This window comes from Oryctolagus cuniculus, chromosome 12, assembly GCF_051225735.1.
Source record: "Oryctolagus cuniculus isolate XC-2025 breed Fujian yellow rabbit chromosome 12, ASM5122573v1, whole genome shotgun sequence".
Taxonomy (NCBI): Eukaryota; Metazoa; Chordata; class Mammalia; order Lagomorpha; family Leporidae; genus Oryctolagus; species Oryctolagus cuniculus.
The window spans coordinates 57872762-57885662 of NC_142878.1; the positions used below are offsets into that span (position 1 = coordinate 57872762).

At 44.4% G+C, this 12901-nt stretch overlaps 1 long non-coding RNA gene across 28 annotated transcripts in view; it reads left to right on the forward strand.

Annotated features, from left to right (window-relative positions):
- LOC103351145 (uncharacterized) overlaps window positions 1-12356 on the forward strand; it is a 271397-nt gene extending 259041 nt beyond the window's left edge. For 7 of the 28 annotated variants that reach the window (XR_016217510.1, XR_016217509.1, XR_016217496.1 and 4 more), the window contains one exon: window positions 11951-12356. This is a non-coding gene — a long non-coding RNA (uncharacterized LOC103351145). Of the gene's footprint in view, window positions 1-1771; window positions 1926-2504; window positions 2692-7491; window positions 7629-11392; window positions 11525-11950 lie in introns of those variants that run through there. The other 21 variants (XR_016217499.1, XR_016217495.1, XR_016217518.1 and 18 more) reach the window with 11 other exon arrangements.
- Window positions 12357-12901: the final 545 nt, after the last annotated feature.

Consider the following 12901-nt stretch of genomic DNA (forward strand, 5'->3'; position numbering starts at 1 on the left):
TGGGAAATAAAGCTGGGTACTGCTGTTGTTGGCAGCCCAAAAAGTTCCTGTTCTGTGATGGGTCTCACACAAAACACAACGAAGCAATTGGAGACAATGTGGGACCTCTGATGATCAAGAAAAAAGAAACTTTCTTCTTTAAAATATTGATTGATTTATATGAAAGACAGAGTTATACAGACAGAGAGAGAGAGAGAGAGAGAGAGAGATTCAATGCGCTGATTCAGTCCCCAGATGACTGCAACAACCAGGGCTGGGCCAGGCAGAAGCCAGGAGCCTGGAGCTTCCTCTCAGTCTCCCTTATGGGTACAGGGGCCCAAGCACTTGGGCCATCCCGTACTGCCTTCCAAGGCACATTAGCAGGGAGATGGATTGGAAGTGGAGCAGCCAGGACTCCAACAAGCACCCGTCTGTGATGCTGAAGCCCCAGGTGGCAGCTTTACTTGCTATGCCACAACACCAGCCCCAAGAACACAACTTAAATAGACAGTTTCAAGGGTGGGGAAACTTTCTTCTACTGATGGCCATTTGGATATTTAAAACATCATTTGTGAGCCATACAAAATTACTTAAAAATTAACCTGTGGGGCCGGCACTGCGGCACAGCGGATAAAGCCGCCGCCTGCAGTGTTAACATCCCATATGAGCACCAGTTCAGGTCCTGGTTGCTCCACTTCTGATCCAGCTCTCTGATATGGCCTGGGAAAGCAGTAGAAGATGGCCCAAGTCCTTGGGCCTCTGCACCCACATGGGAGACCTGGAAGAAACTCCTGGCTCCTGGCTTCGGATTGGCCCAGCTCCGGCCGTTGTGGCCATTTGGGGGAGGTGAACCAGCGGATGGAAGACTTTCTCTCTCTCTCTCTCTCACTGACTCTCTGTGACTCTTTGCCTTTTGAATAAATATTTTTTAAATTTAATATGCAACAGATTTTATTATATTTCGAGTCTCCTCTGTGATTGCCTTGGCAGAGCCAGACCAAAAGATTTTACAGACCTTATACAGCCCACAGGTCAGAAGTTCCCAGCCCCTGGTAGATGCTTTAAAAAGCTTGTCATGATGTCACCTGATTGTTTAATTAGAGCGACTATTGTGGGCTAGGTTGAGCCAAAATTAATATCCCAGGCTCTTGCCTTAGAGAATTCTAGGTATAGGGACAAACACGGCACGCAGCATGATAAGGTTTATTTAGAAAGTGAGAAGAGTACACAGGCACATAAGGGCTTCATTTAGGGAGAGTTGGCTAGGAAAGGTAAAAGGAAAATTTCATACCCTGCTCCACTCATGCTGGGTCCACAAGTTTGAGAGGGAGATGGGGGGGGGGGGGGCTCCTCTCCCTCCTCCCTTACCCCAGGCTTCTTATTAGCCTCAAAAGGAGGAGTGGTTACATAGGACTGCCCTCAAGTCCCGGGAAAGGGGAGGTACATCTTGGAGAGGGATCATCTGATTGATGATAGATTTACAAGGGGTTGGGGGAGGTGTGGCTTCCAGCTCATGAGCTTAATCTATCTGCCTGACTTTTCCCACATCATGACTACCACTTCTGTCTAATTCGCCTTCTCTGGCTTCTCAGATGTGGTATATTGCAAACTACAGCTTTCACATACATTGGCATTTGTCACACTTGTTGAAACAGCTGTTGCACATTTGTTTAAACAAATAAGCAAAAAAAAAAAAAAAAGAAAAGAAAAGAAAAGGAAAATGTGAAAACCTATGAACAAAAAGGACTTTCAGGATAGGGAGTTAATTTTGTCATCTGGCCTACATCTGCAGTGAATTTTGTTTAGCCTAAGAATCAGCACCAGAATCTCGGCACCTGGGTGTTGGCAGCCAGGAGCAGGTGGTCCAGGCCATGCTGATGATGGTCGCAGTGGACTGGACACAGCGGTGGAAGACACAGTTGCACTCCACAGTTTATTTACAGCAGGTGAGATGCCCTCTTGGCAGCCCGGGGGATATGGAGGAGGTGGGAGTCTAAATGAGGCAAGATGTGTAAGATAAGATAGGGAAGGACCAAAGACTTCCAACTTCATACATCAGGGTTAGCAGGAAACAAACAAACAAACAAAACAAGGCCACTTGTTCTGAGTCTTAAGGGGCTGAGTCTTGGGTGGAGCCTCCACAGATTCTGATTTAACTAGTCCGAGTGCACCTGGACGTCTGGGGCTTTTTGAAAGTTCACTAGGTATTTCTAATGTTCTGCCACATTGAGAACTATGCTTGTGTTGAAGTCCATGTTTCTTAAAACTTGCATCAGAATCAGCTGGAGGGCTTGATAAGCAACAAATGACCGAGCCCCACTCTAGAGTTTTTGACTCAGTAGGTCTGGGGTGAGGCATGAGAATTTGCATTTCCTTGAAATCTTCTATCCACTGGTTCACTCCCCAGATAGCCACAATGACTAGGGATAGGCCAGGCGGAAGCTAGTAGTCAGGAGCTTCTTCCTGGTATCCCACAGGGGTGGCAGGGGTCCAAGTCATGGGCCACCTTCTGCTGCTTTCCCCAGGCCGTTAGCAGGGAGCTGGATCGGAAGTGGAGCAGCCAGGGACAGGAACTGTTGCCCATATGGGACTCTTGTGTGAGGCGGCAGCTCTACCTGCTAGGAAACAACGCCCTGAGAATTTGCATCTCTCCAAAGCTTCCAGATGATGCTGATGCTGCCCTTCTGGAACACAGTCTCAGTGCTGCAGACCGCGAGTAAATGTCTATTGAGATAGCATTTGTGCCCAGCAGACTGAGTGCCAGGGGACATTTGGAGAGTGGGAAGCTGTGTGGACTATGAATCGATGAGTATGTTTGCAAATCCTGAGCCTCACTGCTCCTTCTGCTACTTAACCAATGACAGGATCTGGAATAATCAGCTAAAGATACTCCCCCATGACTACAGCAAAACAAATTATGGCACCTACTCATAATGTTGGTGCAATATTTTAAAAGTGTGCTATAATCAACAAACACATTATATACATTAATGCAATTTAACCCCCCTACAGATTTAGTTCTCCTGTTTCACAGATGAGGATGCTGGAGTTCAGAGAACGTTAAGTTATTTGCCCCAGATCACACAGGAAGTTGGAATGGGCTTAGAATTTGAACTCAGGGAACAGTGTTGCGGTGCAGCCGGTCAAGCTGCCACTTGTGATGCCAGCATCCCTCATTGGAGTGCAGGTTCATGTCCTTGCTGCTCCGCTTCCAACACAGCTCCCTCCTAATGCACCTGGGAAAGCAACAGAAGATGACCCAAGTTTGAGGAGTCGGACGGGTCAATAGGCAGTTAGGTAGGTCCTGGTGGAAAATGACGTAAGCGGGAGTCTCTGTAAGAGGGGGCAAAATGCTTGTTTCTTCGCAAAAGCTGCCTTTAGCAAGATTAAAGTGCCTGTCCCACTCTTGGGAGCTTCCAGTTGTATCCTGAGAATAGCAAGGACGTGGTGACCCCACTCTCTCTGAGTTCTCAGTTTATCATGAAGACAGACGGTTTTTCTGTCTTATCATGAGCAGACACAATTACAAATCCAACCTTTTGATGGGTTTTGCCCCCCCCCATTGTTAGCTGCTTCTCCTCCCCACCCCCAGAAAAGTGTGCTTAAAAGACTCAGACCTTCACAGTTCAGAGTGTCTGCCTCGCTTGTAACCCAGTACCTCTTGACTGTTGCCCATGTGGGATCCCGGCACTGCAGACCTGGGCTTTAACCCACTGCGCCACAGCTCCAGCCCCCCAAAATGTCTATTAAAAGAAAAATAGGGGCTGGCATTGTGGCAGAGCAGGTAAAGCCACTACCTGCATCCCATATGGCCGCTGGTTCGAGTCCTGACTTTCGAGTCCACTTTCGATCCAGCTCCCCGCTAATGGCCTGGGAAGAGTATCAGAAGTTGGCTCAAGTGCTTGTCCCCTGCCACCCACATGGAAAACCCAGATGAAACTCCTAGCTCCTGGCTTTGGCTTAGCTCAGACTTGGCCATTGAAAACATCTGCGAAGTGAACCAGAAATGGTAGACTTCTCTGTCTGTAACTCTGACTTTCAAATAAATAAATAAATAAATCCTCTTTAAGAAAGAAAAATATAAGCTAATCTCTCTTTAGTGCTAGTACATTCAGTAATCCTAAACACAGAATTAATATAGCAAGTTTTGTTCATTTCAGGAATACAAGCTTGCCTTAACATTTAAAAATCAATTTGTAATCCAGAATTTTGATGAATAAAATAATCATATAATCCTTTCATTAAATGCAAAAAACATGTTTGATAAAAGTTAACACTCAGTAATTATAAAACTCTTAGTAAAGTAGGAATAGGAAAAAAAAACTTTTTTAAAAAAGATTTATTTTTATTTATTTGAAAGAGTTACAGAGAAAGGCAGAGGCAGAGAGAGAGAGAAGTCTTCTATCCACTGGTTGACTCCTCAAATGGCCGCAGTGGCTAGAGCTGGGCCGATCTGAAGTCAGGAGTTAGAAGTATCTTCCATGTCTGTCACGCAGGTCCCTTAGGATGGCCTAACGACTTGGGCCATCTTCCACTGCTTTCCCAGGCCATGGCAGAGAGCTGGATCGGAAGAGGAGCAGCCGGGACTAGAACCAGTGCCCATATGGGATGCAGGTGGTGGCTTTAATCTACTGCGCCACATTGCCGACCCCAGAAGGAAAATCTTAATCTAATAACAAGCCTATGGCAAACATTGTATTTGATCTCTTGTTTCCTGAGATTGGTAGTAAGATCAAGATGCCTGCTCTCTCATTTCTAGTCTACATCATATTGATGATCCTCAGCAAAGTGGTGAAGCAAAAAACAAAAATGAAACAAAACAAAAAACATGAATAAGGGACTAGAAATTGGAATGGAAGAGCAAAGCTGTCATTATAGTCAATGTAGAAAATGCAAAATGATTTATAGGTGAATATACCAAGGTCAGTAATTAAGGGACACTATATAAAAATCACTCTATCTTTACTTGCCAGCAATAAACAAGTAGAAAAATAACACTTAAAATCCTATCAGAAAACATCATCTAGCATCAAATCCAATTAAAGATGTATAAGATCTCTATACATAAAACTGTAAAACCTAATGCAATTAATTAAATAAGATCTAAGATACTCAGAAATACATCATGTTTATGAGTTAGATGATTCAACATTATAAAAATGTCAGTTCAATGTAAACTGATTTTTAATTCAATGTAATCCCATGGAATCAACAACAGTGTGTGTGTGTGTGTGTGTGTGTGTGTAAATTGAAATGCTGATTCTAAAATGAAAGAGAAATGTAAAGGCTCAAGAATAGATACCCTTAAAAAACAATAAAACAGAAGGAGTTATTAATCATTGCAAAGTTATAATAATGAAGAGAGTCCTATATTGGTGCAAGGCTAGACAAATAGAGATGCCAGAAAAGAACCCATATATATATGGGTATACTTGATTTTGGCAAACATCACTCAAAACAATACTAAGGAAATGAGGGCTTTTAAAATAAATGCTACTGGGTTCGTTGGATAACCATAAAAATGAATATTAATCTCAGCTCGTACTGTATATAAAAATCAATTCACTAAATGGGAGAGTTTTAAAAATTGAGTTCCTAGAATGTTACACAGCATAGCGTATTGATCTCTTTGGGACAGGGAAAGATTTCCTAAGCAGAAAACACTGACCATGTAGAAAAGTTGAACACTAGAAACATAAAAATCAACTAGCCATAATAATTAACTGGACAACCACAGTTTTGCTTCATCTTATATGGGGAATTTTTGTAAATCAATTAAAAGAAGACAAGCCAAAATGAAGATGGCCAAAAGACTTGAACAGGTACAACACCGAAGAGGATATCCAAGCAGCCACAAGAGATATGAAAAGGCACTTGATCTCCATAGTAATAGGGAAATGTAAATACTATTTCACATCATAGACCCAGTAGACTGGCTAACATTTTTCTAGGTTCCCCTCCTTCTCCCCCTCCCTCTCCTTCCCTCCCGTCCTCATCCCCTCCGCAGTCACGCAGTCAGATCTGTACTCAGAATCTCATCTCTAACGTTTCTGCCAAATCATGCTTCTCCTTTGCCTCTAATCTCTGTAGCATTGCCTTTCAAAAAGCAAAAGCAAAAACAAAACAAAACAAAACAAAAAGAAAAAAATCTTTCCAGCACGACAAGACAACAACTTGACTCTGAACACAAGAGTGCTCGCTGTCATTCCTTTCCTGGGCCATCCTTCCCTTGCTTGTCCTGTGTGGATCGGAGTTCATAAACACATGAGCCTCAGTTTGGTGTCTGATGTCTTCTTTGTGCTTATCTTCTCTCCTCTTTTTAAATTTAGGCTTCTCCCAAATCACAGTGTTTCTTCCCTTCACAGCCTACAAATGCATTACAATTTTGATTGAAGCTAAGCAAATGAGATGGATTTTAAGGGCTTTATTTTTCTCTGTATTTAAACTGAATGTTTATTCTATGTTTTGATTAATAAGAGTTTTTGGATGAGGAAAAGAATCAAGAATAGCTAGTTGCCTTTACTATTGCTTGTTTTAGACATCCTGCTTTGACAATCTTGAAAAATAAACACAGGGATTGCACTCTGGGCAATGAACTGAGAAAGAATTCACATCTTCTGACAAATTGTTCCCAGATTCTGTTAAGTTCCACTGGGGGAAAAAACAGGTAAGGAGAAGGACTTGCAGCTAATGTTATGGATTACAGGGGAGCACATACAACATTGTGCCAATGCAATGGAAAACAATTTAAACTTAGCCAATCTGAGAGTAGGAGAGACCTACGCTGGATTTGTCACTGTGCCCTACCTTCATATGCAGGGCCCTAACCTATGTTAACTTATGGATTTTTCTCTGGTAGAAAGTGGGAGGTGAATCTCACCTCTAACACAAATTCAAGACATTTGATTTAGGGAATGCATGGAAACAGAAATAAACACCCACCTCACAACCAAAGTTCTTTCCATTAACATGTCAGCAAAGCTTTGAAGCTGATGTCTCCTATTTCATGTAAATGAAAAGAAAATCAGATGATATGAGGCCAGGAAAACAAACACCCTGTTTATAATTAGAAGCTCTTCCAGAGAGCTGGTCACGTCCATGTGTGATATGATATAATGTGAGGGCAGCATGAGGCACCTGGAGGCAAAGAGTCCTCGCTTCAAGGAAAAAGCCCCACACGTTAAAAAAAATGCCCACAGAATCTGACTGCCGCTTACCCAGCTGTGCTGCCCTGGCGACCCTGAAGTGGCAGGAAGGGTCACTGGGAATCTATCCTGCTTCTTTCTCCTTACTTCTCAAAGCTACAGCTAATTAAAGACCTGTTTGAAATGATCAGAATACTTTACCCTTTGTTCCAGTAAGGGCTATTGTATTGCAAATACACATTGTTCTTGGTTATTTAAATTAGGTTTAATGCTTGGGGCTGGCACTGTGGGGGTAAAGCCACCGCCTGCAGTGTGGCATCCCACATGGGTGCCGGTTCCAGTCCTGGCTGTTCCTCTTCCAATCTAGCTCTCTGCTACGTCCTGGGAAAGTAGTGGAAGATGGCCCAAGTCCTTGGGCCCCTTTACCCACGTTGGGAGACCCAGAAGAGGCTCCTGGCTCCTTGCTTCGGATCAGCATAGCTCTGGCTGTTGCGGCCGTCTGGGGAGTGAACAAGCAGATGGAAGACCTCTGTCTCTCTCTCTTTCTGCCTCTGCGTCTGCCTCTCTGTAACTCTGCCTTTCAAAAAAATAAGTCTTTAAAAAAGTAAAATTAAAAAATTAGGTTTAATGCAATTTGATGAGCTAAAAGCAAATATTAGAACCAAAGTCAATTGATCCTTTTTGCTGGGGTGGGCCAGCAAAATGAAGAGAGGGACTCAAGTGCCACTATTATTGTCACAATGTCTACTTTCATTTTTATCAAGTGCCTTTATTCAGGCAACTGTTTTAAGTCCTGTAGTGGCAATTCTTCAATGGATAGAATACACCCCCTAATATTTATTTGAAAAAAGTAAAATAAAAAGTTTCCTAAACACTTCATCTGGACAATTGTGTTAACTGGGCAAAGAGGTTATGACAGCCTGGAGTGATCATAGAATTTCTGGGATAGGGAGTGTTGGACTTTGAGGTCTGGGCAGAGTTGACCTGGAAGACAGGAAAGAGAATGGCATCCAAAACAAGAGGAAGAAGAAAAGAAAAGCCACAGAGGTGGGAAAGTTCAAGATGTTTCCCATGGAAACCATAGCTGAACCACAGAGCTTCAGGAATATAGCTTATTAAATGTATTTAATGGTTTCCAAGAGACAGAGGGAAAAAAAAAAAAAAAAAAGAAAACCAGACAGAGGCCACCCAATGACATACTACTTTACCAAAAACTTGTTCTTAAACTGGAAGTGATAATATCAGAACCACAAGGATAAATAAAAGACACTGGAAAAGACTAGTTTAGGCACAGACAGTAGTAAACACAACATCCATGTGACTAACAAAAATGGGCCAAATGTGGAAGAACCCTGCATGTGCTTTCTGAGGTTTCCATCTCAGCACACTTTACTCCCTTGAACAACAGATGCCCGGAGATCACCAGAACCCTCTCTAATCAGTTCCTGACATCTCCTCCACATTATTTCACACATTTTTCATTCTCTTTGAACCTCCAGTGAACCCATTCCTGAAACGGATTTATGAAAGGAGTTTTAGGGAGCCGGTGCTGTGGTGTAGTGGGTAAAGCCGCTGCCTGCAGTGCCTGCATCCCATATGGGCGCTGGTTTGAGTCCTGACTGCTCTACTTCTATCCAGCTCTCTCCTATGGCCTGGGAAAGCAGAAGATGGCCCAAGTCCTTGGGCCCCTGCACCCATGTGGGAGACCGGGAAGAAGCTCCTGACTCCTGGCTTTGGATTGGCCCAGCTCTGCCCATTGCAGCCCTTTGGGGAGTGAACCAGCAGATAGAGGATCTCTCTCTCTCTCTCTCTCTCTCTCTCTCTCTGCCTCTGTCTCTCTGTAACTCCGCAAAAAAAAAAAAAAAGAAAAGAAAACCAAGCAAGAGTTTTAGAAATGAGCCCCTGGCACAGCAGTTAACACCCTGGCCTGAAGCACCGGCATCCCATGTGGGCACCGGTTCGAGACCCGGCTGCTCCACTTCCGATCCAGCTCTCTGTTATGGCCTGGGAAAGCAGTAGAAGATGGCCCAAGTCCTTGGGCCCTTGCACCCACGTGGGAGACCCAGAAGAGGCTCCTGGCTCCTGGCGTGGTGGTGAAGTCGCCGCCTGCAGTGCCAGCATCCCATATGGGCACTGGCTCGAGTCTCTGCTGCTCCACATCTGATTCAGCTCCCTGCTAATGTGCCTGGGACAGAAGCTGAAGATGGCCCAAGTTCATGTGGGAGACCTAGATGAAGCTCCTGGTTCCTGGCTCCTGATTTTGGCCTGGCCCAGCCCCATCTGTTATGGCCCTTTGGAGAAGGAACCAGCAGATGGAAGATCAATCGATCTCTCTCTCATTCTTTTTTTACATAAAAGAAAGGAAGGAGGTGTCTCTAGTAGCAGCTTTCCTAGGACGTCACTGTGCCATCCTTTCCTGAATTTCTCCTCCCATGCTGTAAGCACACTAACTTTCTCTCCTCTGACCTGTCTATTCTCCTACTACAGAGTTGTGCTGGTGAACTGACTCTCGGAAAAAAATAAAAACTTGATTTGCAGGGTTTGCTGATTTCTTTGCTATACATACTCCTGCCATGGCTAATTTAAAGCTACCACTGACTTAAAATATTGAACAACCAACCAGCAAGCCTGTAGTGAGTTCTCACTCTCTGGGTCCCCTGTGCTGCACTGTGTTCTCTATTCATGCCTTGGACAACTATTCCCAGAGGCTTCTGTCCCTGGTCTTTGTAGCGAAGGTGAACTTGATAATAGGGCCACAGAAACTGGAATCAGCTGACTAAGGTATCCCAAATCACTCACATACAGACCAACGCTGAACTACATACTCTCCAGCCCATGTGTTCCAGATGCTAGGGGCTGGCACTGTGGCGTAGTGGGTAAAGCCACCACCTGCTGTGCTGGCATCCCATATGGACGCTGGTTCAAGTCCTGGCTGTTTCACTTCTGATCCAGCAGAAGAGCCAGGAGCTTCTTCTGGATCTCCCACGCGTGTGCAGGGGTCCAAGTGTCTCGGCCATCCTCGGTTGCTTTCCAAGGCCACAGCAGAGAGCTGCATTGGAAGTGGAGCAGCTGGGACTTGAACCGGCGCCCATATGGAATGCCGGCACTGCAGGCGGCAGCTTTACCCACTACCCCACAGCGCTGGCCCCTGTATGCAGATTCTTGATCCTCTGCCTACTGGGCAGGTTTTTGGTCTACACTTAGAAGTTCTATATTCATCTCTAGTGAGGCCTGTCAGCCTTCTGCCTTCATCTTCTGCCATGTATTGCCTCAAATTCTCTGCTACATCCCATCATGGCAACATGGCAAAGTTAGCTAACATCCCCTGCTCCTCACACAGTTTTATCAAAGGCTTCTTGAGCTCATTCCTTCTTTTCAATTAACTCACTTCTATTCTTTTTTTGTTTAAAGATTTATTTATTTAATTGCAAGTCAGAGTTACATAGAAAGAGAAGGAGCAGCAGAGAGAGAGAGAGAGGTCTTCCATCTGATGGTTCACTCCCCAGTTGGCCACAATGGCTGGAGCTGTGCCGATCTGAAGCCAGAAGCCAGGAGCTTCTTCCTGGTCTCCCATGTGGGTGCAGGTGCCCAAGGGCTTGGGCCATCTTCTACTGCCTTCCCAGGCCACAGCAGAGAGCTGGATCAGAAGTGGAGCAGCTGGGACTCGAACCAGTGCCCATATGGGATGCCAGCACCACAGACGGTGGTTTAACCCACTACACCACCATGCCAGTTCTGCCAAAGAGGTTTGAGAGGACTGGGGAATTAACGGATGCCTTTGGAGGCACAGAAAGGCTCTGGAAAGGAGACCAGGATGTGTTTGTAGGGAGAGAAGGTGAAGTTTTGGAGGAAGAACAGCATGAATAATCCAATCAAACAGTCTCCTGCAAGAAGGTGGGCACTGGGCCTGATGAGACAGAGGCTGTGGCTTGTGATATTGTTGGCTAGGCAGTCACAACCTCAGACAGAGTGACTTGAGGACCATTTAATTTCTAATTATGAGGAGTTTAGAGTAGCTCAGTGTCAAGCAGGACCTCATAGCCTTGTTCTATTAATAGTACCTGGATTCTGGCCTTGATCCTTGGAATCTTGTACCCAAGATCCAGTATTGGTTTTGTCCTCAACTATTGCCAGATAGAGTTGCAGTTTCTCCTTAGTCCTACAATTCTTCCATTCAGCAGCTCCCTGCCTGGGAGTGTTCTAGAAACTCTTAAAAGTCTCCTCTTGAATCCTAGTCTCAATTCTGGGTTCCTTGTTTCTGGGTCCAGATTTCCTTGATGACAATTGGCAAGCAAGTGATACATGTTATCTGCTATCACCTCCATGGTAGGAGTCTCACTCCACAAGGAGCAGCAGTCCCAGAATTTCACCCACTCCAGGATTTGAGTTTCCCAAGAAAGGTAAGACTTACACAGGCAGTGGACAGAACAATGGTTTACTTGCGTAGAGAAGAAACAACAAGATCAGCTGCAACAGCAGGCATCAGTCAACCTCCTATGGACAGTAGCTGATGCAGGGTGATGATCTGCATGCATTCCTCTTAGGATGCCAGTAAAGGCCCAGTTAATTCCCTCCACATCAGATACAGATATATTGGTGAGGTTGGCCAGGTGTCATACGATGTGCAAGTTTAAGCAAACAAAGAAGTACCCAGTGAATCTCAAACAAAAAAGATTAGCCCAGTATAGGGTATGAGGGCTCTTTATATGTTGCTAAGGAAGAAATGTGCTAGCCCAAAGCACATTCTTATGTAGCCACACGGGGTTTGTAAGAATGCATGCACATGATTGTTTTTCCCAATGATTTTTTTTTTTTTTTTTGCACAGAATCTTGAGAAGCTTAGAGTTGAAGAAGATCATTGGAGTCAGGAGCCAGTGCTGTGGCCTGGCTGGTAAAGCCGCCGCCTGCAGTGCCAGTATCCCATATGGGCGCTGGTTCAAGTCCTAGCTGCTCCACTTCCGATCCAGCTCTCTGCTATGGCCTGAGAAAGTAGAAGATGGCTGAAGGCCTTGGACCCCTGATCCATGTACGAGACCCAGAAGAAACTCCTGGCTCCTGGCTTCAGATCAGCACAGCTCCGACCGTTGCGGCCAACTGGGGACTGAACCAGTGATGGAAGACGTCTCTCTCTCTTTCTCTCTGCCTCTCCTCTCTCTGCCTCTCCTCTCTCTGTGTAACTCTTTCAAATAAACAAATAAATCTTTTATAAATAAATAAACATTTTTCAAAACATTTCCTGTGAGGAGGACTTGGGTTATCTGAAAAGCATGTTTGAAGTAGTCTCCAGAAAACACAATCCAACAAACAGAAAATGTAGATTTTGTCAATAATTCCCCAGTTATTTAGTGGATATGAACACCTGATTATCTGATAAGATGCATATCTGGAGGCCACAATTTCTCCCAGGAATCTTAATTCTGTCAGTGTGAACATAGCACTTCTGTAATTATAACGTTACCAATTGTGAAATGCTTCATCAATTCAGTAACAGATATTTGGGAAAAAGCCACCATTCCATGAATGCGTATAAACTTATAAATGTTAAAATATAGAAAAGGATATTTTAGAATCTAGGAAATATGATTTGTTCATAGAATACATGTACAACATTTTTTCCTTATATGCATATGTATTTCAGGGCCTCTCTTTCCCATTATACCCATCATCATCATCATCATCTATGTGGGAAAACCTCCGTCACAGTAAATATATTTCAGTCTCACATCCTGATTAACACATGCCATCAGTGGAAACACACTTCCCACAGAAGTCATGCG